Source organism: Triturus cristatus, chromosome 12, assembly GCF_964204655.1.
Source record: "Triturus cristatus chromosome 12, aTriCri1.1, whole genome shotgun sequence".
In the NCBI taxonomy this organism is placed as follows: domain Eukaryota; kingdom Metazoa; phylum Chordata; class Amphibia; order Caudata; family Salamandridae; genus Triturus; species Triturus cristatus.
In genome coordinates this window covers 387,472,140-387,496,727 of record NC_140595.1, presented here as the reverse complement: position 1 = coordinate 387,496,727, position 24,588 = coordinate 387,472,140, and positions in this window count along the sequence as shown.

The window sequence follows — 24,588 nt, the reverse complement described above, 5'->3', positions numbered from 1 at the left end:
ACTGCTGTGTGCAGTATATGTATATATTTCTTAGGTGTCTGAAAAGCAGGTCAAAGAGAACACCTTTAATTCTTATGAAGGCAGAACTTGGCTATCACCCAACTGACCAGGAAGCTCTAGGTCAATTGTGAACCATGTAAGACTTGGACAAAGTTTCCTTGATTAACGATTACATAAGAGCACAAGCATTAATAAAGCAGGTAGGGCACATAATAAAATATAGATTTTGTCTGCAGATGGAAATCCAAGTACAGTAACTGACAAGTGAGAGCAGTATGACAATAATTATCAATGCTCTACACAGCCTAGATGAAAATATAATGTATTAATCAGATTTTGTAGACCTAAACTAGGATCTCTGATATAAACAGGTAGACTATAGTTCTGCTCATTGCAACTGCTGTATTTTATATACGATTTTTTAATAATACGGGCATTACAGGTAATATTTCAAATTATTTAATTTGATCTTATTAGAGACTGATTAATTCCGTTTGTCATTCCACACGTCTATACATATCAGCCCGCTCCATTGAGCCTAACTTTTAGATAAACTTTTGCTTGTCTGTATTTGTCAAAAGTAACCAGCTCTGGCTCCTCAGTGTTTATTACTCCTGAAAACCTTTGGTATTTTAACTCTTCTATCGACCTCCTTCTTAGATGGATACCTCATGATTACACAGACATGGCTCTCTGTCACAACCTCAATGAAAACAAGCATTAAGAAACGCAATAGGCTTGTCAACAATATGCTTTTGGTGGACCACCATAATGTCAAAAGGAAGGCCACAAAATGGAGTGATGCGGCAAAATAAAAGGTCAGAATGCAGAATGAATCAAACATTCACCCCCAGTCAAGAGATCTGGGTTAATAACGTTGCTCTTTTGCTCACTATGCCACCCCAGTGTGGACCCAGCCATATGCAAATCAGTCTTACCCTGTTCCTCATGGGAACAGTCCAGCCTGAATTGCCAAGCCGAGTCCTCACTGGACCAGACACAAGCATCCTGGGACCAGTTTCGGGGTAACACCTGTCATCATCTAGGCTAGCTTTAATACAGTGGCACAGTGAGTAAGGGACCCACGTCTGGGCATGCCCATCCCACTTAGGGTGTAAAGGGATGCGGCAACAAATGATGGATGGAATGCTGAATGAATCAAACACTCATCCCCAGTCAAGAGATCTGGGTTAAATCCATTGTTCTTTTGCTCACTACGCTGCTCCAGTTTGGATCCAGCCATGCGCAAATCAGTCGTGACCCTGTTCCCCATTTGAACAGTCCTGCCCGAACTGCCAAGCTGGGTCCCCCCGGGGCAAGAAACAGACATCCTCAAACTGGTTTTGTGGTAACACGCCTCATCAATCAGGCTAGCTTAAATCAAGAGGCACAGAGAGCAAGGGACCCTAGTGGCAGATTATGACAGGAAACATGTCTCTTCCTTGGAACATGGATGTTCTCCACAATAAGCAGCTGAGTGCATATATACAACCACCCCCTGCTCCGTACCCAGCTGGGTCTGTGGCCTGGCGGCTCTGCTGAGGTCTGGGCTTGTACACGCCCACCCTTGGCTGGTTCCCTGCTGTGTCTCCTCAGTCCGGGGCTTGAGGCGTGGGGCCGGACCTGGCCTGACTCGGAGTGCTGCAGCCTCGCCCCCGCAGACACCCACCAGACTTAGCCCGCTGCTGTCTAAACCCACAGCCTCCTGCCTCTGTGGTTCCCAGCCTGCAGAGGGGCGGCCCTGAGCCCTGCGGTGCTGGCTACGTGCCTCCCTTCTACCACCTCGGCCCACCAGACTGGGCCCTCTGCAGCATCTCCCCCTCAACCTCCTGCCTTGGCGGCCTCCTGCTTCTGCCGCACCCTCACCCCTGCGGTTGCACACCTGCGGCGCTGGCTACCTGCTTCCTACTGCCTCCTCGGCCCACGGCGAGTGCGGCTTGTGCTCCATCTACAGTGCCCTGCCAGACCCTGTGTTACAAGGTGATCACCTTTGGGATCCTAATTGGAGTGATTCCTGCACTTAGCGACTTCACCGGTTTGGATGGCTTGCCGGTGCACCTCACCAATAACCCTTAGAGATTCCCCTTTATTCTGGACGCCACGCTGCGGACAGCCTGTCCTACACCTCAGTGCTACATCATTTACTGCCAGAGCCCTGCATTACGGCTGACCTCCCTGCCAGTACACCTGGAGTAGGGATCCACACTGCTGGAACAGCACCGGCAATCTCCCTCTGCTCTCCCCGGGCCTCAAAGATCCCCTCTCTCACCAGTTCAACAGGGCCTAGTCTGCCCTCAACTACACCCTACCTATACGCACATGGACTGGCCACAGGATCCTATGCTCGCTCCCCTTACCCTGGACGCCTTCCTACTCTGTGGACTGCCTGGCTATGCCCCGAAGCATCATCCTTCACTACCAGAGCCCTCCATTATTGTGGACCTCAGTGTCTATACTCCGTAATAGGGATCCTCACTGCTGAAGCCACACCTGCAACCTCCCTTATCTCTCTACGGGCCATAAAGTTTTCCCCTCTCTCACCAGTATGGCAGGACCGTGCCTGACCCCAACAGGAGACAACTCCTACACCATTGTCTATCCTCCTAATATCTCCAAATCCGCTGCTAAAACCTTCAAACACTTCATTCTGAAAAGACACCCATAGACCTTGATCTCTGAATTACGATTTAGTGCCGACAAGGGCACAATCATTAATGATCTCATATTCTATTCTAGAAAAACATCCCTTTGGCAAGAAACCTTGGACCTCCTTAATGTACACAAAAACCAGGAACATTCCGTACGGCACTAAGCTCATGATCGTGCCCTCTTCAAACTTGCGAGCTGACCTTACCGTCACCTTATACAGAAATGGAATTGTCCTGATCCTATCTCCAACCAAAGACCTCAATAAATTCACGGACCTCTTCACCCTCCTCAAACATCATGTGCACGACCTTCATCCTTCCACACTCCCCCTACACCAACTTGTTCCACCCGACACCCTCCCGCACCTCGTTCAACGCAGCCTAACGGGTAAGGATAAAAGCCTCCCGCTTACCTCCACCAAAGACCCAGCTACTCCTCACCGCCCCTCACCACCCCCTCCAAGGTTGCGAACTAGACCAACCCAACTCTTGCCGTTCCCCACTCTTAACAGCCCACCAGGGAACGACCCACATATTACTACTAGGGATTCTCCTTCCACCCTTAATCAATCTCCGCCTTCCATCAAGGAGATCTTGCCACTGCCCCCCTAACCAGGGCCCACCTACATAGTGACTCATAGGCCAGACACTTGTAGGGCAGCAAACACCCGCCCCAATGATCCCTAGACCAATCCGCCAAGCTTGCCTCGTCATTCTCATAACACTCCTCTAAGGGCTCACGATACAGGTCGAACTAGCCCCACTACCAAGCTACCAGGGCGGGCTAACAGAACCGCTCTCAACCCTTTAACCCCCTGCCCACAAGCTCTTCCCTCACTTAGGGACGTCGAAACCCTACACCATAGAGCAGCCAAACTAACTCAGAGCATCCATAAATCCATTATGGAACTTAACCCGTTCCCCGCTCATGACGGAACCACTCCGTCATGAGCCACAGGTGCGCTGTGCTCATGACGGAGTGGTTCCGTCATGCTGCGGCCGTTGGCGGCCGCTCCTCCCACGCGGCGCTAATTCCCCGCCTGTGGGGGCGATTAGCGCAGTGGGTGGAGTCATGACGGAACCACGCCGTCATGAGCACAGCTCACCCGTGACTCATGACGGCGTGGTTCCATCATGAGCACAGCGGCACCGTCAACCCCCCCAGCGCTGTGGCGGAATTTGCGCCGCAGCGAAGGGGTTAAGAACATCCTTCACCTCCCCGAACTCTCCTTCTCAAACTTCAAGCTCCCATAGAACTCTACTCCCCCCTCACCAAGACCCCCCATTACCCGTTAACGCTATCCCTGTGACACCTTCACCCTCGCAAACAGCCCTGCCCCCTCTCGGAGGAGGACATTCTAGCCCTCCTCCGTACCTACAATTCTGCCCCTGTAATCCCAAGTCCACTAGACCTCTCGGAAGAGGAAATTCTAGCCCTCCTCTTTACTTACGAATCTGCCCCTGAAAACCTTAGGCCACTGGACTTGAGAGACAAACACGCTATCCATACGGTTGCAATCAACCCTAACAGATCAGTTACTCTCCGCAACAAAGGAGTTATTAACAACAACCTAGCGCTAGTACCTATTTCCGCCCCAACGCACGACATACACCCTGACCCCCCTCTAACCAGAATCCTAATTAACTGTCGCTCAGCAGTAAAACATGCTGCGGATGTCGCCAATCTCATCCTGAGCCAAAAGCCTGACTTAGCAATCCTGACAGAATCCTGGCTCAATTAATCCTCTACCTCCTGCCTAGACATCTTAGTCCCTCCTATCTATAACATCGCAAGACTGGACAGGCAATCAAATAAAAAAGGGGGAGGCAGAGCCTGCATCTACTGCCCTAACCTCCTCGTAACTGAACTTCTGTCAGATCCCACAGTCTCCTGCGAATACCTCGCACTCTCCATATTCAGCAACGTCACCTAACTGTGCAGACATCACATCTTTTAACACCCCCAGGCATGAATGACGTCCTCACTGGCCACCTGATGGAAATCATCACAGCCAAGGCCTCTTCAAATTCTAAAGACATTTTCCTTGGCGACTTCGATCTGCACTGGAACGACCACAAGGATCCCCAGGACTACGCCATCAAAGACTTCTTAGTCGACCAAGCCCTCACCCAAGCATGCACAATTCCAACACACTCGAAAGGCGCCACTCTAGACTGCATCATTGCTAAGGAAGCTGTGGTTAAGATCATTTCTATAGATCCATGCGACTGGTCTGACCACCACGCTATTACTTTACTTTTGCCAGGCACCCACAAGGCATGGGCACCGCAACCTGTGATTCCTAAACGTTGGATCAGAGACACTAAGAAGCTTGAATCTGGAAAACTGGCTGCACGCTGCGAGACTGACCTCCCCCCCTTATATCACAACAGTCAACAACCTCACAGAACGCTATACCAAAATTATATCTAACATTCTGGATAATCTTGCTCCGCTCAAACTAAAAAGAACCCAAATCAAAGACAGAAGCCCCTGGTTTAATGGATCCCTCAACGATGAAAGGAGAACCCTCAGGCAGGCAGAAAGAATCTGGAGACAGCACCCGTCAGCCCCCCACTTAAATCTTCTCCGCCAGACCAGAATTGCTTATACTAAGACATCCGCAAGTCTAAAAAAAGAATTCTTCACATCGGAGCTGGGGGACGCCGAGAACAGCCCTCGCAAGCTCTTCGAAATGATCAAATACCAACCCAATAAACTGGTCAAAACCTCTAAAGAAACCCCTAAATCTCTAATAACTTGCAAGGAATTTTCCTCTTTCTTCTCCAACAAAATTACATCCCTAGGAAACAAACTTAGATCTGCTACCTACTCCCAACCCCCTCTGGTATTGCCCCATCTCTCTGCGCTGCATCCCCAGACACCACCCAAAAACCATGCACACTGGGCCTTCTTCAAAGATTGTGACAACCTCTCCGTCTCAAAGATTCTAGCCTCCTTAAACCCAAACAACCACTTTAATGACCCACTCCCCTCTAACTGCTTAGCTGACGCCTCTCAATCTATCATTCCTAGTTGGACGGCAATAATCAATGCCTTCCTCCATCAGGGGTCGATATCTGACTCTCTAAAAGCCGGTCAAGTCGTCCCCATCTTTTAAAAAAACCCACACTGAATCCTGCCTCCCCAGACAACTTTAGTCCTATATTCAACATCCCACTCCTGGCTAAAGTTCTGGAGAAATGTGTACAAGAGCAATTGAGCCAACACGTCATCAACTTCCACCTATTTGATGACTTCCAATCTGGATTCAGGCCAGGGCACAGCACTGAAACCACCATTCTCCACATCGTGGATGAGGCCCTCCAAGCCCTTGACCAAGGCAATACCTGTCTCCTAATCCTCTTAGACCTATCCTTGGCCTTCGATAGGGTCAACCACGAAATACTCCTCGAATGCCTCAAAGTCAGGATGGGACTGGATGGCCCTGTTTTTGAATGGTTTAGGTCCTTCCTACAGAACCGCTCTCAGAGATTCCTAATCAACGGTAAACTGTCCACTCCCTCTCCGATCACGGTCGGAGTACCCCAAGGATCAACCCTGTCCCCTACCCTCTTTAATCTTTACCTTGAACCGCTAGCAGAAGTACTACACATCGCTAATATCTCCTACCACATGTATGCCGATGACACCCAGATCTACATCAGAATCTCTTCTCCCGAAGAGATCCGGTCCCTCAACGAGGCCTTGAAGTCGACTGTCCAATGGCTCACATCTAACCAGCTCAAAATTAAAGCACAAAAAACTGAATTTCTTCTAATCTCACCACCCAAAAACAACCCCTACAATCAGGAATGGACCAAAGCGATCACTGCCTAAAACTGCACCCCGACTATAGTGGACTCTGCCAAATCCCTTGGAATAACCCTAGATTGCAGTTTAAATATGCGTGGCCACTTCAACTCGATTGCCAAAAACGACAGATTTCACTTGAGCTATCTAAGAAAGCTGAAACCCTTCCTCGACGATCCCGACCTCAAAATGGCTGTCCAGGCACTAGTCATCTCTAGACTCAAATATGGCTGCTCTTCTCTCTCGGGCCTCCCAAGATCTCCCTGGCCCTTTTAAAAACCTTCCTTAACGCTGCCACCAGACTCCTAACAGGCTCAAAGAAATTCAACCACATTTTACCACACCTGAAAGCTCTTAACTGGCTTCCTCTTGAGGCCAGAATCCAGCTTAAACTCGCTTGTATCACTCACAAAGCTCTATACACTAATTCCCCTGCATTTCTCGCCCAGAAACTTGTGGTATCCGGAGGAGCCAGAAACTCACGGTCTGCCAGGGACCTCCTGGTCCAGCCCCCGCGCTTGCGAAAGAAAAAATGCACAATCGGGCTTTCTCAGGGGCTGCACCAAGAAAATGGAACTCACTCCCGCCCGCCATCAGAAAAATTCCGTTGCTGGCATGCTTTAAAAAGGAGGCCAAAACCTTCCTAATGGGCAAATTCCTTGCCTAAGTCCTGCACTGCACTCACCTCAGCGATCTGTTCTATACCTTACTACTGCCACACCTTGGATTCACCAGATTTTATCCACCCAACACCTCCGGGCATCCCTCCCTTAGACTCTTGGACCTCTTACTCTTGTAAAATATATATATTTGTTGTCTTTTCCCAAATGTTCCACCCCCTTACTAAGTTATTTTGTATACAAGTTTTAATCCTGTAAAGCGCTCTGATACTGGGTCAAGTTCACGCTCTATAAAACACACAAATAATTAAATTAAATAAGAAAATGTCAGTGCTGTGCTAAATTTGGCAGCGCTGCACTCTAACATCTTCAAAATGCAGGGATGCGCCATATTCACAAACATATGGCGCACACCTGTGTTTCCCCTAGGGCTGGTGCAAAAAAAAGCACACTAGCGCCAGGGCAGGCATCCTGCCTTCATGTTGCAAGTGTGATGGGATGATTGTTTATGTGCAGGAAGGGACTCCTTGCTGAACGTAAACAATCAAAAATTGTGATTTGCACCTTCTATGTGTGCTACAGAGTACAGCAAACATGGAAAAAGCAAAAACACGAGGAAAAGTTAATAATTTCATCTTGTTGTGTTATTCTAGTGCCTGGTATTCCAAGGTGTTCGTTTTTGGCGCTGCCTCAGCCTTGTAAATCTGGGGCAGCGTCAAAAAGCAATGGGTGTTGCTGTGGAACACCCACAGCAAAACCCATTGCATACCCTTTTGCTGCAGAGGACTGAGGAGGAAAGGGGCATATTTACAAGGTGACGTTAAGCCACGCAGCGTGAATTAGCGCCATCTTGAAAATGTGGAAAATAGTGCTGCACCACCAGAGCATCAACAAAAGTGACTCTTCGGTGGTGCTGAGGGCTTGTAAATATACCCCTGATATTGCTGGATCTGCATTGTGACTGGTGGTTCGTTAATTTGTAAAATAACAAGTGCAGGTGCCCAAAACGCTACTCAGAAGCCTTACTTGTACTATAAAATACTAGTGTGCTGAATACCCAGGGTGTGTAGCCCGCCCTGAATCCACATCAGACCTTTTTAATCCTCTGCCAGACACTCCCTGCCCCTTTATGTCACTCTTGCAGTTTCCAGCATTCTGCCTTGGTGACAGTTTTCCGTCTTTTTCTTCCTTCCCCTCTCCAATTTGTGTGTTTTTACCTCTCATACTCTCGGGAAATGTCTGATAAGCAAAAAAATAAGTGCTGACCTCCAAAAATGAGTGCAGGTGGCCGCTGCGACAAGAACCGGCTCAAATTAAGCACTGGAACTGGATGGACCTTGGCACACAATGCAGCACCTTGCTTTTCAATAAGCAACTAGGATTTGGAAGCAAGGAGAGGAGGTTTTGTTCATTCAACAGTTTTCAGCTTAAATCTTAATATTGCTAATATTTGCTTTCTAAGGGACTAACTTACAAGCCCCTTGCGCCACTTTTGCGTCATTTTTAACATGGGAAAAGTGACGTACGCTTGCAAATAAGCCCCTAAGTGTTTTTTTTTGTGGAAAGTGAAAATAAAATAAGGTCTATTCTTTACCAAGTGTCTATAACACTGAGAAGGATAAAATAGGAATAAGATATTCAGGGTCCGTTTTACCCTGCTTCACTGATTACTTTCAGAAGAGTTACAGACTTTGCTTTTTTAGATGTGAGACATAAAACTCTTCGAACTGATATTTTACCAGGTCTATTAATATAAAATGAGCAGCACATCTGGTAAAACTCTAGCAAAATATTTGGCTTTGCAATGAAACAGGAAATGTAACCCAATAGTCTCAGAACTTCAACAAACCAAAGCCCACTTGCATGTAAAAAAAGACTTGAATTTCACTTCAGTGAAGCATCTGTTAAGTTCTTGTTACCCTAACAGAAGATATTCTTTCTTCTCTGCTACCTGCCAACAACAATATTTGCTTCTCTGAAGGCGTGTGATAATGGCGCTCAGCTCCCAGATACACGCTTTACATACCCTTCTACAAAGAGGAGATCAAACAGGCTAACACCGGTTAATTTATTCTTCCTACCAACTTTACATGCTTCTACAAAAGGCTTGCAGATTCCTTTTCACGTTTTGTGGCTCTTGAAATTGGGCCTGAAGTTAAAAGACAAGTCATAAAAAAACTAAATTTACAAAGGAGGCATCTTTGCGTGTTTTTGGACGCCTGCGACTCTTTTTCAGAACACAGCTTCACTGGAGTGTGTGGAGAAATAAACAAAAAACTGTGGGCACAGCAGGCAATACAAAAATATGGTGGTAAGATATAGTAGGGAATCGAAACAAGGGACGTCATTCATAGACGGACGAGGTAGGCAACTGGACAAAGAGTAGGACAGGGACACCAGGGAAGTAAGAGACAAGGTTATGCAGGGCTGGATTAAAGAATTTAGGATCAATGAATTATGGGAATTAAAGCTTTTTTATGTTCAGGCACTTCTGGGAGTCCGGCATGACAAAGCATAGTTGGAACCTGGGCAGCAACAATGCAAGTACTTAATCAATCAATCAATCAATCAATCATAGCATTTGTAAAGCGCACTACATACCCATGAGGGTCTCAAGGCGCTAGGGGGGGAGGGGGGTGGGGGAGCTGCTACTGTTCGAAGAGCCGGGTCTTGAGAAGTCTTCTGAAGGTCAGAAGGTCTTCGGTCTTCCGTAGGCGGATGGGGAGGGTGTTCCATGTCTTGTCCATGTCGAGGTGGGAGAATGATCTGCCGCCGGCGGTCACTCTTCGAATGCGGGGGACGGTGGTGAGGGCACGGTCTGCGGAGCTGGCAGGTGGGGGTGTAGAGGCTGAGTCGGCTGTTGAGGTACGTTGGTCCGTCCAAACAAACAAAATAAAGGTAGAGAATGGGCAGAAGCAGCAATACAATTTCAACTCAAATTCAATGGACCGGTCCACCCTGTGCAGCTACAGTGAAAGCCTGCCTTTTGTTTTTTAATGCAGATTTAAACAGCTCAAACTCGACCCAAAGGTATTAGAGCGCTTTACATGAGCACCAGTTACGTTACACAAGGACACATTCAGGCATGGGGCGATTAAGTGATTTGCCCAGAACCACAGGATGTGGACGCGACCCCGAGGCTCGAACCCTGGTTTCCAGCACCAAAGTCGGCAATCTAGCTGGCGGACCACATCCTCTCCTTTGCATGCATATGCAATATTGGCAGCTTCGGTACAATCGTCTCTCTCACAGAACAAAACATGTATTGAAAGGACAATAGTAATTCAAGTTTATTTACAAGAAACATAACTTGTATTAAGGGGGGAGGGGGAGATGTAGCCTTATGGCAAGAACTGCCAACTCTGGAGTTGGGTCCCTGCCTTAGTTCAACATCCTGTGGTTCTAGGCAAATCACTTAATATCCAATATATGTTTCTAAAAAATATATAGATGTGTAATGCACTATGGTGCTCATGTTAAGCTCTCTGATGTCATTGAGCCAACTTTACGCTATGGAAAACTTAAAACAATTAAAATCTAAAATCATACAGTTATCAAGAGAACAATTGTTCCTCACAAACAAACAGCAGTTGCAGCACGCTCATCAGCACCACAAGCATCCTTTAGCATTTAGTGTTCGATGAACGAAAAATGGGTAAACAGTAGGTTAAAGCAAACACAATGAGATGATGGACGGAGTGCTGAAACTTTTCAAACACTCACCCCCAGTCACAGAACTGGGTTGAATCCATCATCATTCTTTAGCTCATTGTGCCACCCCAGTTCAGACACAGCTATATGCAAATCAGTCTTGACCCTGTGCCTCAAGGAAACAGTCCAGCCCGAACTGCCAAGCCATGTCTTCCCTGGACCGGAAACAAGCATCCTGGGACCGGTTTCGGGCTAACAGCCCTCTTCAGCCAGGCTAGCTTGAATCCAGTGGCAAAGTGAGCAAGGGACCCACGTCCGGGCATACCCTGCCAACTAGGGCGAACAAAGCAAAACACAAGGAGATGATGGACGGAGTGCTGATACTTTTCAAACACTCACTCCCAGTCACAGATTTGGGTTGAATCCATCATCATTCTTTAGCTCACTTTGCCACCCCAGGTAAGACACAGCTATATGCAAATCAGTCTTGACCCTGTGCCTAAACAATAGGTTAAGCCATGGGTACTCACAAACGGTTGCCCAGGGGCCACAAAGTACGGTCTGTGGTGTTACCGAGGCCCGCAATGATGCCAACAGGGTGGTGGTAGGGGGTCTGGGTGGATCAGGGATTGTGTAGGGAGGTATAAAGAAACTGTTAAATAAACGGGCAAGCATTTACTTGCAGGTGATTAAATGCCTTCCAGTTTATTTAACATTTTTTTCTGAATTTTAGTGCTCAGCAACTAAGCAGCTTGTACTGCTGTTCACCAGGCCACATGTAAAGGTCAAGAGGACTACAAGCAGCCCTGGGGCCGTACTTTAAGTATCACTGGGTTAAGCCCTCGGGATGATGAAAAAACGTGACAGGGATGCAGAGGAAGAGTTATAACTTGTACCAGATTGAGGGTATTGCTATTCTTGGAGCCGTAACTGGAATTTTGTTTCAGTTCTAGAGGCAAACTCAGGGATCTCTGAGTTGCTCAGATGGAGTATTATTTGCAGTTCTGAAAGACACGTCAGAAATGATTTGCCAAGATTTGGAGGCTTCAGTTGGTAAGTTTTTGACAAATTCAGAGGTCGGATGGTACTGGTGGTGGGGCTGAAAATAATGATGAGGATGCTTATAATAATAATAATAATTTGAAGATATATTCAACAAAAAGAATCTTGTCTCTAGAGAACGGTTTTCTTTGACATGCTATGTTTAGATACAAGGGACAAAATAAGGGCCACAGTTTGAAATTTGTATTCAATTCTAAACAGCTTACCTGGGTTATTTTATCAAGTGAATGACGCCCCATCTGTGTAGATTTGTCGTCTCTAATTCCTAATCTTAACATTTTTATCACACAGCACAGTCCTGAAGAAGCGCACTAGGATCCAATAGTGATCAAATTAAGCGTGAAACATGTCGACCTAATTTCACTATCACTCACACTCACGGATAAGAGAGCAGCAGGATAATACTCATCCCTCTACTAAATTTATTTAAAAGAAGTTCTCCTTATCCTTTGTTTTTCAACCTTGCCTCATGGACCCCGAATAGCAGTCTATTTCTAGTACAGGGTAGGCAATTTTATTTCACATACACACTTTCTAGGCCCACACATTCGCATGCACAACTGCGGCGTCTCTCCTTAAAAGATCTCCGCCAAAGAGCCCTCTCGCGGGGCCTGTGGGGGACAGCAGCGCCACCCCCACGAGGAGCAAACGCCCGATGATGAAGCATGACACCCGCAAGGGTGCGTGAGGGCACTTTTTCAAAAAGGAGGAATTCCCCCACCTTCATCTATATCCAACTGCTATTACATAGAATGAGACAATTCTAACACATCTATCTAAGCTACCAGAATAGGTTGCACCTTTTTTTTCACAGGAACAATTACCCCTGAGTGATTACTAGATTCTTTTGTATCCAGTTCTGCAGGAAACCTCTGACATATGCATCCAGTTCTAAATATGTTGTACATATTGTGTAATTCATTAACTTATTTTAGGAACTGATTAACTTGTAATTCCTATTGGAATGAAGCTTACAAATATCGGACCACACAAATATACCTCTACTGGAAAACAGTATCCCTTTACTTTTCTCGTAATTGACAAGTAGACCACAATGTCCTACTTTTGGAAATAGCCCTTTTTGCAGGGTTATCCCCAAACATTTTGCTTCTTCCATCTATTTTTTCCTGACCTGTTTATGTTGGCTTTAGGACTCTGGGCACTTTACTACTGCTGATCAGTGCTAAAGTGCGAACACTCTCTGTGTAAATTGTATTATGGATTGGTGTTTCCATGATTGACATATTTTATTTACTGGTAAGTCCCTAGTAAAGTGCACTGTGTGTGCTAGGGCCTGTAAATCAAATGCTACTAGTGGGCCTGCGGCACTGATTGAGCCAACCACATGAGTAGCCCTGAAAAGGTATCTTAGACCCACCTCTGCAGTGTCTATGCGCAGTTTGTAACTGCCATGTCGACCTGGCAAGTGCAAACATTTGCCAGGCCCAAACCTTCTCTTTTCTTAAATATAAGTCACCCCTAAGGTAGGCCCAAGGTACCCCTGTGGGCAGGGTGCTGTGTATGTTAAAGGTAGCACATGTACTGGTGGTGTGACATGTCCTGGTGATGAATTACCGTGTATTTTGTTTTTCACCACTGCAAAGCTATCTGTCCCATAGGAAAGAATGGGAGATTTACTTATAACAAATTATGAGCATAACTTCCCATTGGGACAAGATAGGATATGGAGTTTAGTATGCCTGGCCTCAGAATGTAAAAATGCATCTTTTAGTAAAGATGATTTTTATGTTCTGTGTTTGAAAATATCATTTTTAGAAAGCAGGTATTTTCCTGCTTAGCCATCCTGTGTGCCTCTGCTGGGTTTGTGGAATGACTTTGGAGTGACAGGCGCTGGGGATGTGCATTGTCTTCAGACAGCCACTGGGGGGTCGAGGTGTGTCCTGCCTTTCCTGGATGAGTCAGGGCTGGGCTGAATAGACCTGGGCGCATTTAGAGTAGTGGGAGGAGATTTCCTTGCACCTGAATGGGCCTGGTCTGCGTTGAACAATGCTGTCTCCACCTCCTGCCAGGAAGCTGGGCCAGAGAGGACAGAACTGGTTTGGACTAAGCACAGACACTCTCTGCCTGAGAGAACAAAAAGAAACTGAGTATAAATATGGGGGCCCAAACCCCAGAACTTTACAACTCACTGGGATCAAGGAACCTGCCAAGAAGGAGGAGTGTTGCCCCTTTGCTGTGTTGTTGCTTTGTTGGGTTGGCCTGCAGTTGCTGCTTCTGCTTTGGGCAATGAAAGGACCGGCCTGAACTTTACTTGTGCTGAGAATCTTCAAGGGCTTGAAGTAGAGCTTGCCTCTTGTTCTGAACTCTCACGGACTGCAAAGACTTCACCAACCTCTGGGTACCGCTTCTGGAACTGCTGTTTCAGTTGCCACAGAGAAGGGAAACGCAACCAAGTCCGTTGCTGGCTCTGTGTTCTGACGGCACTGCAGAAGGCACTGTCCGCATCTCGCACCGCAACCCTGGTCTCACCGACGATGATGACCAACGCTACTGCCACCGAGCTATTGCTTGCACCATGACCTGTGGGCACCGCACTCCGCACCGCCTCGCTTCACTTCGCTATCCTGGTCTCACCAACGCTGTCGCTGCTGCTGACTTCGACAGCCATGACCGTTTAGTGGCTGGGGGCACCACCGAGGCCAGCTCCCGCTAACCGGCTGTCGCTTGCACTGCAACCTGCCAGCACCGCATAGAGCACTGCCTCGCCGTGCACCCTAAGCCTTGGTCTCACCAACGCCATCTGGACGATCATCACTGAGCAGCTGCCTGCATGGCATCGAGAGGGCACCGCACTCTGCACCACTTCCCTTTTGCAACGCAACGACAGTTGCCACGACCTACTCGCACCAACGTGCCAGCTGCACGAGAAAGGTACTAGTACCGAGTCTGTACATGCTTTCGCTGGCCCGTACCTATGCGGTCAGCTGGAACTGTTAGACTCTGTTGTTTTCAGCATAGAGGCAGCCCCGGACGGAGCTACCGACTTGTACGAACTGTGTTTTGAGGTATTTCTGAAATTTTAAGGATATCTTGCAAAGTATATACTTTTAAGTACTTTATGTTGGATTCTTATTGTTTGGTCTTGTTTTGGATATATACAAATATTGGCTATTTTTCTAAACTGGTGTGGTGTCCTTTTATAGTGCTTTCACTGTATTACTGTTGGTTATGTGCAAATGCTTCACACACTGCCTCTGAGATAAGCCTGACTGCTCATGCCAAGCTACCAAGGGGGTGAGCTGGGGTTACTTTAGGAGTGTAACTCCCTTACCTTGTCTAGGAAGAAGGGACCCTGATTGGACAAAGGTACTTACCTCTGCCAACAAGAGACTCCCATTTCTAACACCTTCCCAGGAGCTAAGTAAAAATTGGCAATTTAGAGTGCATCAGATTGGGAACCGCCAAACTCAAGGTTTCCATATCTGTAGGAAAGTAGAATCTGCTTCTATAGTTACTCCAACTTTTTTGCTTGATATAATGCTGTTTTTGACTAGTCTACTAGGATCCTGCTAATCAGGACCCCAGTCTATCTGCTTTCTCCCAAAATTGTTGTGCTAGTACCTAGGTACCATCCCCGAATGGATACTGGGGTACCCTTATCAGACCCTAGTATATGGTACTAAGGTACCCAGGAAATAGGTACCCCAGAGGTCTCCCATGGGCTGAAGCATTCATTATGCCACCCATGGGAAACCATGCAAAGTGGAACTACAGGCCTGCCATTGCTGCCTGTATAAGTTGGTGCTTGCACCACTTACTTAAGATATAGGTTTCCTATATCTAAGGGCCACTGCACTTAAAACCTATAAGTCACCCCTATAGCAGGCCCTTACAATCCTGAAGGCAGGGGGCTTGGTTTTAAGCAAGAGGGTGCCCCTGCATGAGCAGGACACCCCTGCAGCCTACGGAGTCTATTCTCCCGAGTTGTCAGTGAAGCAGGAATATACTATATAGAGGGGCACAGCGTAATTACACGATGACCACCTCGAAAACGGCTGCAACGAATCCTAGCATGTTTGGTGTCAAACATGTTGGAATTATAACCCCACACCGTAAATGGTGTGGTAGGTATGATTCCAAGCACTGGAAGAGCCCTCTGTTAGGCTCTCAGTGCTCCTGGTGCAAACCTTCTAGACCCGGACAGAACAAAATGGTTGCTGGCGACCAGAGACACATTTCTGCAGTCCTGCTGCTGAGCCAAACTCGATCAGAGGAAGGTAGAACAATAGGCATCCTGTCACAGGGAGGTGTGATTTCCACTACTCCTGAGGCCTGCCCTGCCCTCTCACCACGTTTGAGGCCAGTATCCCTTGTGGGGGTTGCAATAACTGAACCTCCGTGCAATGCATCCAACTTGCATTTGCAAAGGCTTGTTGGCTTCCTGCCAAGAATATCATCTGGCTCCAAGTAGCCCCAACCTCAAGCAGCTCCAGTGACCAGAATTGTGTGCAACGTGATCTGCATCTTTTGGTGAGCTGCTTGAGATCCTCTCATGACTCCAGTGCCTCTGGCCTGTGGGTCCACTTGAGAGTCACACTTGTTTCTTTTGGACTCCCCAAATTTCTTGGGCCTGCCTTGACTCCCTGCTATTGGTGAGTCCCCTGGACCTTGCTGGTCCCGACATTGCTCCTTCTTTGATTCCTGCATTGGTTGCATTTGCCATGGCTTGTTGGTGCTCCCGCTGGACACCGACTCCTCAGCAACCGACATCCTTGGTGGGAAAGCTTGCACACAGCTCCTGGTCCTCATCAGCATCGCCTGGTTCTCACAGCTGCAGAGTCAAGGTCCTAGTCATCCATCCTGCAACACTTGACATCGGAGGTCATTAATCTTCCAAGTCGCCTGGTCACTCCTGAGTGACATAGACTCTGTCCCCTTGGCTTGCAGGTACCTCTCATCAAGAATCCATCCTCAGATTCCATCGGACACTTCTTCCTTTTTCCACAGTGGCACTTTCCTGAAGTCCTCCATTGAGTTCGACTGCGGTTTCCGACACCACTTCACACGTATGCACCCTGCTTCCCTGGTGTAGGTAACGTGGGTACTAGGGTATCCACAGGTGGGGTCACTCTCCAACCTTCTGTCTTCCCCGGGGTTTCTTCAGGGTCCACTGGGAAGGTTCCGTAACCTTTAAAAATCCAACCATGACTTGCACATAGACTTGTACGGAGCATGCGGTTGTGTTCCCACAGTGCACACACCCTCCTTGAAGTTCCTATATACCTACCTTGGGTGGTTCCTTGGGTACCCAGCATTTCTATGCCCTCTCAACATCGTCCTGACTCGAGTCGTGGTTCTTAAACAACTTTCTAAGAATATGGTTTAGTAGCCCCCTGGGGTCCACTGCATATTTTTTGTTATTTACTGTGTTTCTTTGCTAAAGTATTGTGTTTATCTCTGTGTAGGAGATATTGGAACGTACTAGAGTGTATTATATTATAACAACATATTTTTATAAATACTTGGGTGCCGATTACGATCCTGTAAAAACCGGGTACGAACCGTCGGACGGAGCATATTCTCCGTCCGACGCGTACCCGGTCGTAACAATATACAGACATGGAATTACGATTCGCACGGGAACACCATTTCCGTACGAATCGTAAAAAACCCCGACCGAACAAAATAAACATAAAAATGCGATCCGGGAAAGCGCCGACCTGACGTCGGGACGCTCGCAGCCTGCCATTCACGAACCAGGAATTACGATTGGCACCGACGTCATCCCGCACGGTGAATATTTTCCGGCAGCCAAAAACTGCCGGGAAATCAGGACGACGCGAACAAGGACTACCAGTACGCGACGGACAGACAGGACGATGCGAACAAGGAGGACCAGTACGCGACAGGACGACGCGAACAAGGAGGACCAGTACGCGACGGACAGACATGGACCCGAACCTACGAGTCATCCCTGCCCTCATAGCAATCGACCTCCTCTACAGGTTCGGACGCAGACGCCGCAGAAGGTCAGAACAACTAAGGGAGGGGGGAAAGTGGGGTGGGGGTGGCAGGACCAGGGCAGGCCACAAACCCCCCACCAAAGTCACACAGCACACATGCCCTGGACATACCTGACTCCCATGCCCTGGTCACTACGAGGGGGTGGCGGCGTGTCCAGATAATCCAGCGACTGCCACAACGGAAGTCTGTCACGACGCGAACAGGCAACACAACCAGACAGGTACGTCCCGTACCCACGCCTGAAGAGCGTGTGTACGAGTCGAACCACGCCCACACCCACGTCACCCCAACAATGGCGGGACGGCTCGTACCCACGTGGCAAAGGCCTGGGTACGGACCGCACAAGCATCACATAGCGTGGGGACGGACATGTACGGACCGTACCCCCACCCCGTATGCATGGAGTGTACCCCCACCCCAACAGTGTAAGTACGACCCGTACCCACCCGCATACGTATGGAGCGCACCCCCACCCCAACAGTGTAAGTACGACCCGTACCCACTCGCGTACGTATGGAGCGTACCCCCACCCCAACAGTGTAAGTATGACCCGTACCCACCCGCGTACGTATGGAGCGCAGCCCCACCCCAACAGTGTAAGTACGACCCGTACCCACCCGCGTACGTATGGAGCGTACCCCCACCCCAACAGTGTAAGTACGACCCCTACCCACCCGCGTACGTATGGAGCGTACCCCCACCCCAACAGTGTAAGTACGACCCCTACCCACCCACGTACGTATGGAGCGTACCCCCACCCCAACAGTGTAAGTACGACCCGTACCCACCCACGTACGTATGGAGCGCTCCCCCACCCCAACAGTGTAAGTACGACCCGCACCCACCCGCGTACGTATGGAGCGTACCCCCACCCCAACAGTGTAAGTAAGACACGTACCCTCACCTCGAACGCATGGAGCGTATCCACATCCGTGTATGTCATGAGCGTACATATTGTGAAATTGGAGAGGTGGGTGCAGAGTCCTCCCAGCAGTGCCCTGAGACAGGAGGGGTGTGTGCAGAGACCTCCCAGCAGTGCCCAGACACAGGAGGGGTGGGTGCAGAGTCCTCCCAGCAGTGCCGTGAGACAGGAGGGGTGGGTGCCTATCACTCCCAGCAGTGCCCAGACACAGGAGGGGTGGGTGCCTATCACTCCCAGCAGTGCCCAGACACAGGAGGGGTGTGTGCAGAGTCCTCCCAGCAGTGCCCAGAGACAGGAGGGGTGTGTGCCTAACACTCCCAGCAGTGCCCAGAGACAGGAGGGGTGGGTGCAGAGACCTCCCAGCAGTGCCCTGAGACAGGAGGGGTGGGTGCAGAGTCCTCCCAGCAGTGCCCTGAGACAGGAGGGGTGTGTGCAGAGTCCTCCCAGCAGTGCCCTGAGACAGGAGGGGTGGGTGCCTATCACTCCCAGCAGTGCCCAGAGACAGGAGGGGTGGGTGCAGAGACCTCCCAGCAGTGCCCTGAGACAGGAGGGGTGGGTGCAGAGTCCTCCCAGCAGTGCCCTGAGACAGGAGGGGTGTGTGCAGAGTCCTCCCAGCAGTGCCCAGACACAGGAGGGGTGGGTGCCTATCACTCCCAGCAGTGCCCAGAGACAGGAGGGGTGGGTGCAGAGTCCTCCCAGCAGTGCCCAGACACAGGAGGGGTGGGTGCCTATCACTCCCAGCAGTGCCCAGACACAGGAGGGGTGGGTGTCTATCACTCCCAGCAGTGCCCAGAGACAGGAGGGGTGGGTGCAGAGTCCTCCCAGCAGTGCCCTGAGACAGGAGGGGTGTGTGCAGAGACCTCCCAGCAGTGCCCTGAGTCAGGAGGGGTGGGTGCCTATCACTCCCAGCAGTGCCCAGACACAGGAGGGGTGGGTGCCTATCACTCCCAGCAGTGCCCAGAGACAGGAGGGGTGGGTGCCTAACACTCCCAGCAGTGCCCAGACACAGGACGGGTGGGTGCAGAGTCCTCCCAGCAGTGCCCAGAGACAGGAGGGCTGGGTGCCTAACACTCCCAGCAGTGCCCAGACACAGGAGGGGTGGGTTCAGAGTCCTCCCAGCAGTGCCCAGAGACAGGAGGGGTGGGTGCCTATCACTCCCAGCAGTGCCCAGAGACAGGAGGGGTGTGTGCAGAGTCCTCCCAGCAGTGCCCATGGAACGCAAAGGGTGGAGTCGCCACAGATACCATGCCCACAAATGTCAGTCAGGTGCACAAAGACCCTGCAGTACATGTACCACATGTGTACGAGGCTGGAAGTATACGCATGCATAGGGCCAAAAAGAAAACATGTACACATGAAGTCATGTCAATACTCCACATACACAAGTACAATGACTACCAAGGATGCCACAAATGATGCAGGTGGAGACATCGCTCAGCATGCATGTGCCAAGGTTAAGGAGTCCGTCACACACCCAGTTAATGTACTCACAGCTCTGCAGTAAATATTGGGAACACCCTGCAGGGAAGAAGTCAGGGTACACAGAGGAAGGAAAACACCTTGGGACATTTGCAACATGCAGCAACTGCTTACATGAATGGAGAAAGGTAGCCAACACCGTGTGAGGCACACTGATCCCAGGGTCCCCCCTATGAGCAGCACACCGCTACATTTCCCACACACCCAACACATGACCAACACCCACAACCATGTAGCAGCCCCACCAACAGCAATGCCAGCAATGCAGGAGTGTTCCAAGGGCAAAAAATAAATAGCTTTATTCAGCGTGAGCAAAAAACTAGTATGACGTAAGTCCCATCATAACAAAGCCCATAGGGCAGTCCAGGAGTCCCAGCTGGATGGGGGACACAGTGGGATGCGTGTCCCCTAGCTTGCCTGCACAGTTACGAGTCGTCGTCTTCCACAGGAGTGAGGGCATCATGTGGGGGGGGAAGGAACAGGCACCGCAGGGACAGGAGGGCAAAGGGAAGGCGAATTGGGTGCAGGGATGGAGGACTCCACCACAGGGGGTGGGGCAGGGCCAAAGGTGGATTCTAGGATCTCACTGCACACCTTGGCAAGGTCCTCCAGGGACTCCCCTGCACCCTAAGGAACCACAGGCCCCAAGGATGGGGGGGGGTCAGAGGGATGGGTCGCAGCGCCACTGGGGGAGGGTGTGGACAGGGGGGGGACTCAACCACCCTGACCGAGGACTTCCTTGACCGCTTGCGTGGTGGCGTCACTGTGGGGCTCAGGGACAGAGCGGCCATGAACGAGTCTTTGGGGGAGATGTGGCCAGGAGAGCTGAGGGGAGGGGATTTGGAGGGAGTGGATTGGGTGGAATGCGGACTCCCACTCTGGCTGCGTGTCACACGTTTGCCCCCAGACCCAGTGGGTGTGCCTACTGCACCCTGTGTGTGCGTGTCAGGAGGTGTGCGGCGGACCTTCCCTGCTGGTGTGGTGCCTGTGTCTGTTGTGGTGGGTGCATGCTTACGTCTGTCTGTATGTGGGACAGGCATGGGAGTGGGAATTCTGAAACAAAGGAAGAGTTACATCTACAAAACAAGGTATATATGTAGGGCATGCACGACACAGTTCCTCTGCCCACCATGCCATGGAATAACTATGGAGAGCATGACACACTAGCAAATGAGATGATATGGAATTTTGACTGAGGAGCAAGGCCCTGGGGACAATCCAGCACTGCATCAGCACCACACAGCGTGGCAGCAAATAGGGATGAGCAGGGACCATAGGCAGGAACAAGAGGCACATGCAGCATAGGTAATACTGATAACATGCCCACCCTGACTGGCACACTGCACCTTGAGTGTATGTCCGGACAAACATCACACACTGGCCAGTCCTAGCAAGGAGATGACAGGTCTTGACATGTAGGCCATGCCCGCACCACCCACCCCCTACATGAGACAAATCTATGGAGACACATGAAGCACGTACATCTCTTAGTCTGGGTGAAATACACATGGGATGCAACTAATCAAGGTTGCACACCAAATACCCAAGGTGCGGCTGTCCAAATAATCATGTACAAATGGGCATCATCTGATGATTGCTACAAGACACAAAGGCAATGGCCACCGTGAGTATGTAATAGGAAAATCAGGTCAGGCTGTACAGTGGACACTTGTAATACATCTCACGTCAATATACATGGTGCCAGGGGACAATGGCACAGAGCACAACCTATGCTGTAGACACAGAGATTGTCAACATATTCGGATTACACACATGATATCTAGGAAAAAATGCCCCTGGGGACAGTAGTGGCCACACAACTCCATGCTCCTGAATGGGAATGACTGCAACACATGCTAACATCCCTGCACTATGCCTAACGCACACTCATGCACATCATGTCACAGGCCACCACATAGGACATGCATACTGTAAGGCCTCACACTTGAGAGACGAACTCCCATGTCTGGACTCAGCATTAGTGCCAACTGACATGGAACCCACAAGTCCAGAACTGTACAGGGCACAGGTAAGGTCCCAAATCCTGTTACACACCACCCCCACACATTATGCTGCAGGCATTGTACACTTGGAGAAGGTGTCAGGCTACATGACCTTGTGATGGAGCGACTACACACAGACCAGGGAACACATTGCAAGGAGGGGAAGGGAGGCAGGAGAGCACAGCAAGTCTGTGGGGGATTGGATCAGCACAGCACCATAAACCCTGTAAGTGTATCCATGGAACATTGCACTTACAAATGCTGGTGAAACACAACAAACACACACATGTACCTACCCCCTTCCGGCTGCTGCATCTCCTGTAGACGCCTCTCCAAGTCAGGAAACACCACCGCCAGCACACGTTTCTGGATGTGGGAGAGACGGCGGCGCCCGCGGTTCTTGTGGCTCTCAGGTGAGTCCCCCAGCAGGACCCGTGCGATCCTCCGCGTCCAGCACCGGATGTCCTGCCATCGTTTCCTCACCTGGGACAGGCGCCGCCTCCGACCTTCCGCACTCCTCACGGCGCTGACGGCGTCCAGCCATATCTGCTCCTTGGCAGAGGCGTCTACCTGTGAGGATGGACAAGTGACACTACATCAGTACACCTGGCACATGTCACAGGGACACAGATTAGAACACATTTGCTGTTTACAACAAGGCCTAGTATGCATCCAACGCATTGCACACTTGTCATAGGGACATGATCCTCTGGGGGAAGGCCAAAAGCAGAACGTGCCATTGAAAGGACACAGGTGGAATGCGGGCAACTACACAAGCAATGATCCAGGCTCACACTGTGCATCACACCCACCCCTCCTGTCTCAGGGCACTGCTGGGAGTGATAGGCCCCCACCCCTCCTGTCTCAGGGCCCTGCTGGGAGTGATAGGCCCCCACCCCTCCTGTCTCAGGGCACTGCTGGGAGTGATAGGCCCCCACCCCTCCTGTCTCAGGGCACTGCTGGGAGTGATAGGCACACACCCCTCCTGTGTCTGGGCACTGCTGGGAGTGATAGGCACCCACCCCTCCTGTGTCTGGGCACTGCTGGGAGGACTCTGCACACACCCCTCCTGTCTCTGGGCACTGCTGGGAGTGATAGGCCCCCACCCCTCCTGTCTCAGGGCACTGCTGGGAGGACTCTGCACCCACCCCTCCTGTCTCAGGGCACTGCTGGGAGGACTCTGCACCCACCCCTCCTGTCTCAGGGCACTGCTGGGAGGACTCTGCACCCACCCCTCCTGTCTCAGGGCACTGCTGGGAGTGATAGGCCCCCACCCCTCCTGTCTCAGGGCACTGCTGGGAGGACTCTGCACCCACCCCTCCTGTCTCAGGGCACTGCTGGGAGGACTCTGCACCCACCCCTCCTGTCTCAGGGCACTGCTGGGAGTGATAGGCCCCCACCCCTCCTGTCTCAGGGCACTGCTGGGAGTGATAGGCACACACCCCTCCTGTGTCTGGGCACTGCTGGGAGTGATAGGCCCCCACCCCTCCTGTCTCAGGGCACTGCTGGGAGTGATAGGCCCCCACCCCTCCTGTCTCAGGGCACTGCTGGGAGTGATAGGCACACACCCCTCCTGTGTCTGGGCACTGCTGGGAGTGATAGGCACCCACCCCTCCTGTGTCTGGGCACTGCTGGGAGGACTCTGCACACACCCCTCCTGTCTCTGGGCACTGCTGGGAGTGATAGGCCCCCACCCCTCCTGTCTCAGGGCACTGCTGGGAGGACTCTGCACCCACCCCTCCTGTCTCAGGGCACTGCTGGGAGGACTCTGCACCCACCCCTCCTGTCTCAGGGCACGGCTGGGAGGACTCTGCACCCACCCCTCCTGTCTCAGGGCACTGCTGGGAGACATCAGGCATTCCCCCCCCTTGGGACCCCCCCTACAGTACATAGCATGTGTGTCACACCTGGACACAATGGCAGAAGTCACAGTCACAAAAAAGGGACACAGTCTGTGGCAGTGGACACTGCACTCACCTGATAACCTGGTCGCCCATACAGCATGGGGTACCGTGGGAGGATCACATCCACCAAAGCCATGTTCTCCTCCAGGGTGAATGGCTGTGACCTCTCCACAGCCCTTGACATGGTTCCAGGGAATCAGTAGCAGCAGCTGGGTCGTGGAATACAGAGATGTGCAGGCAAGTGCTCCCTCATGGGACCTGGCTGCCTTATATCTGCCTTGCTGGCCCATCTCATGCACAGGAGTACAGAGTGATTGGTCACTCACATTTGCATCCTATGTTTCCTCCAATCCCTTCAAACCTAGCAGTCTGTGGGTTCTCAATCTGTTTTTTTCTCCTGCATGATGTCAGCCCCACAAACACATTGCAACAAAGTAGAAGAATTCCAACTGACTTCTGCTGTGCACCTTCCTGAACAAATTCAAAATTTGAACTTGGTC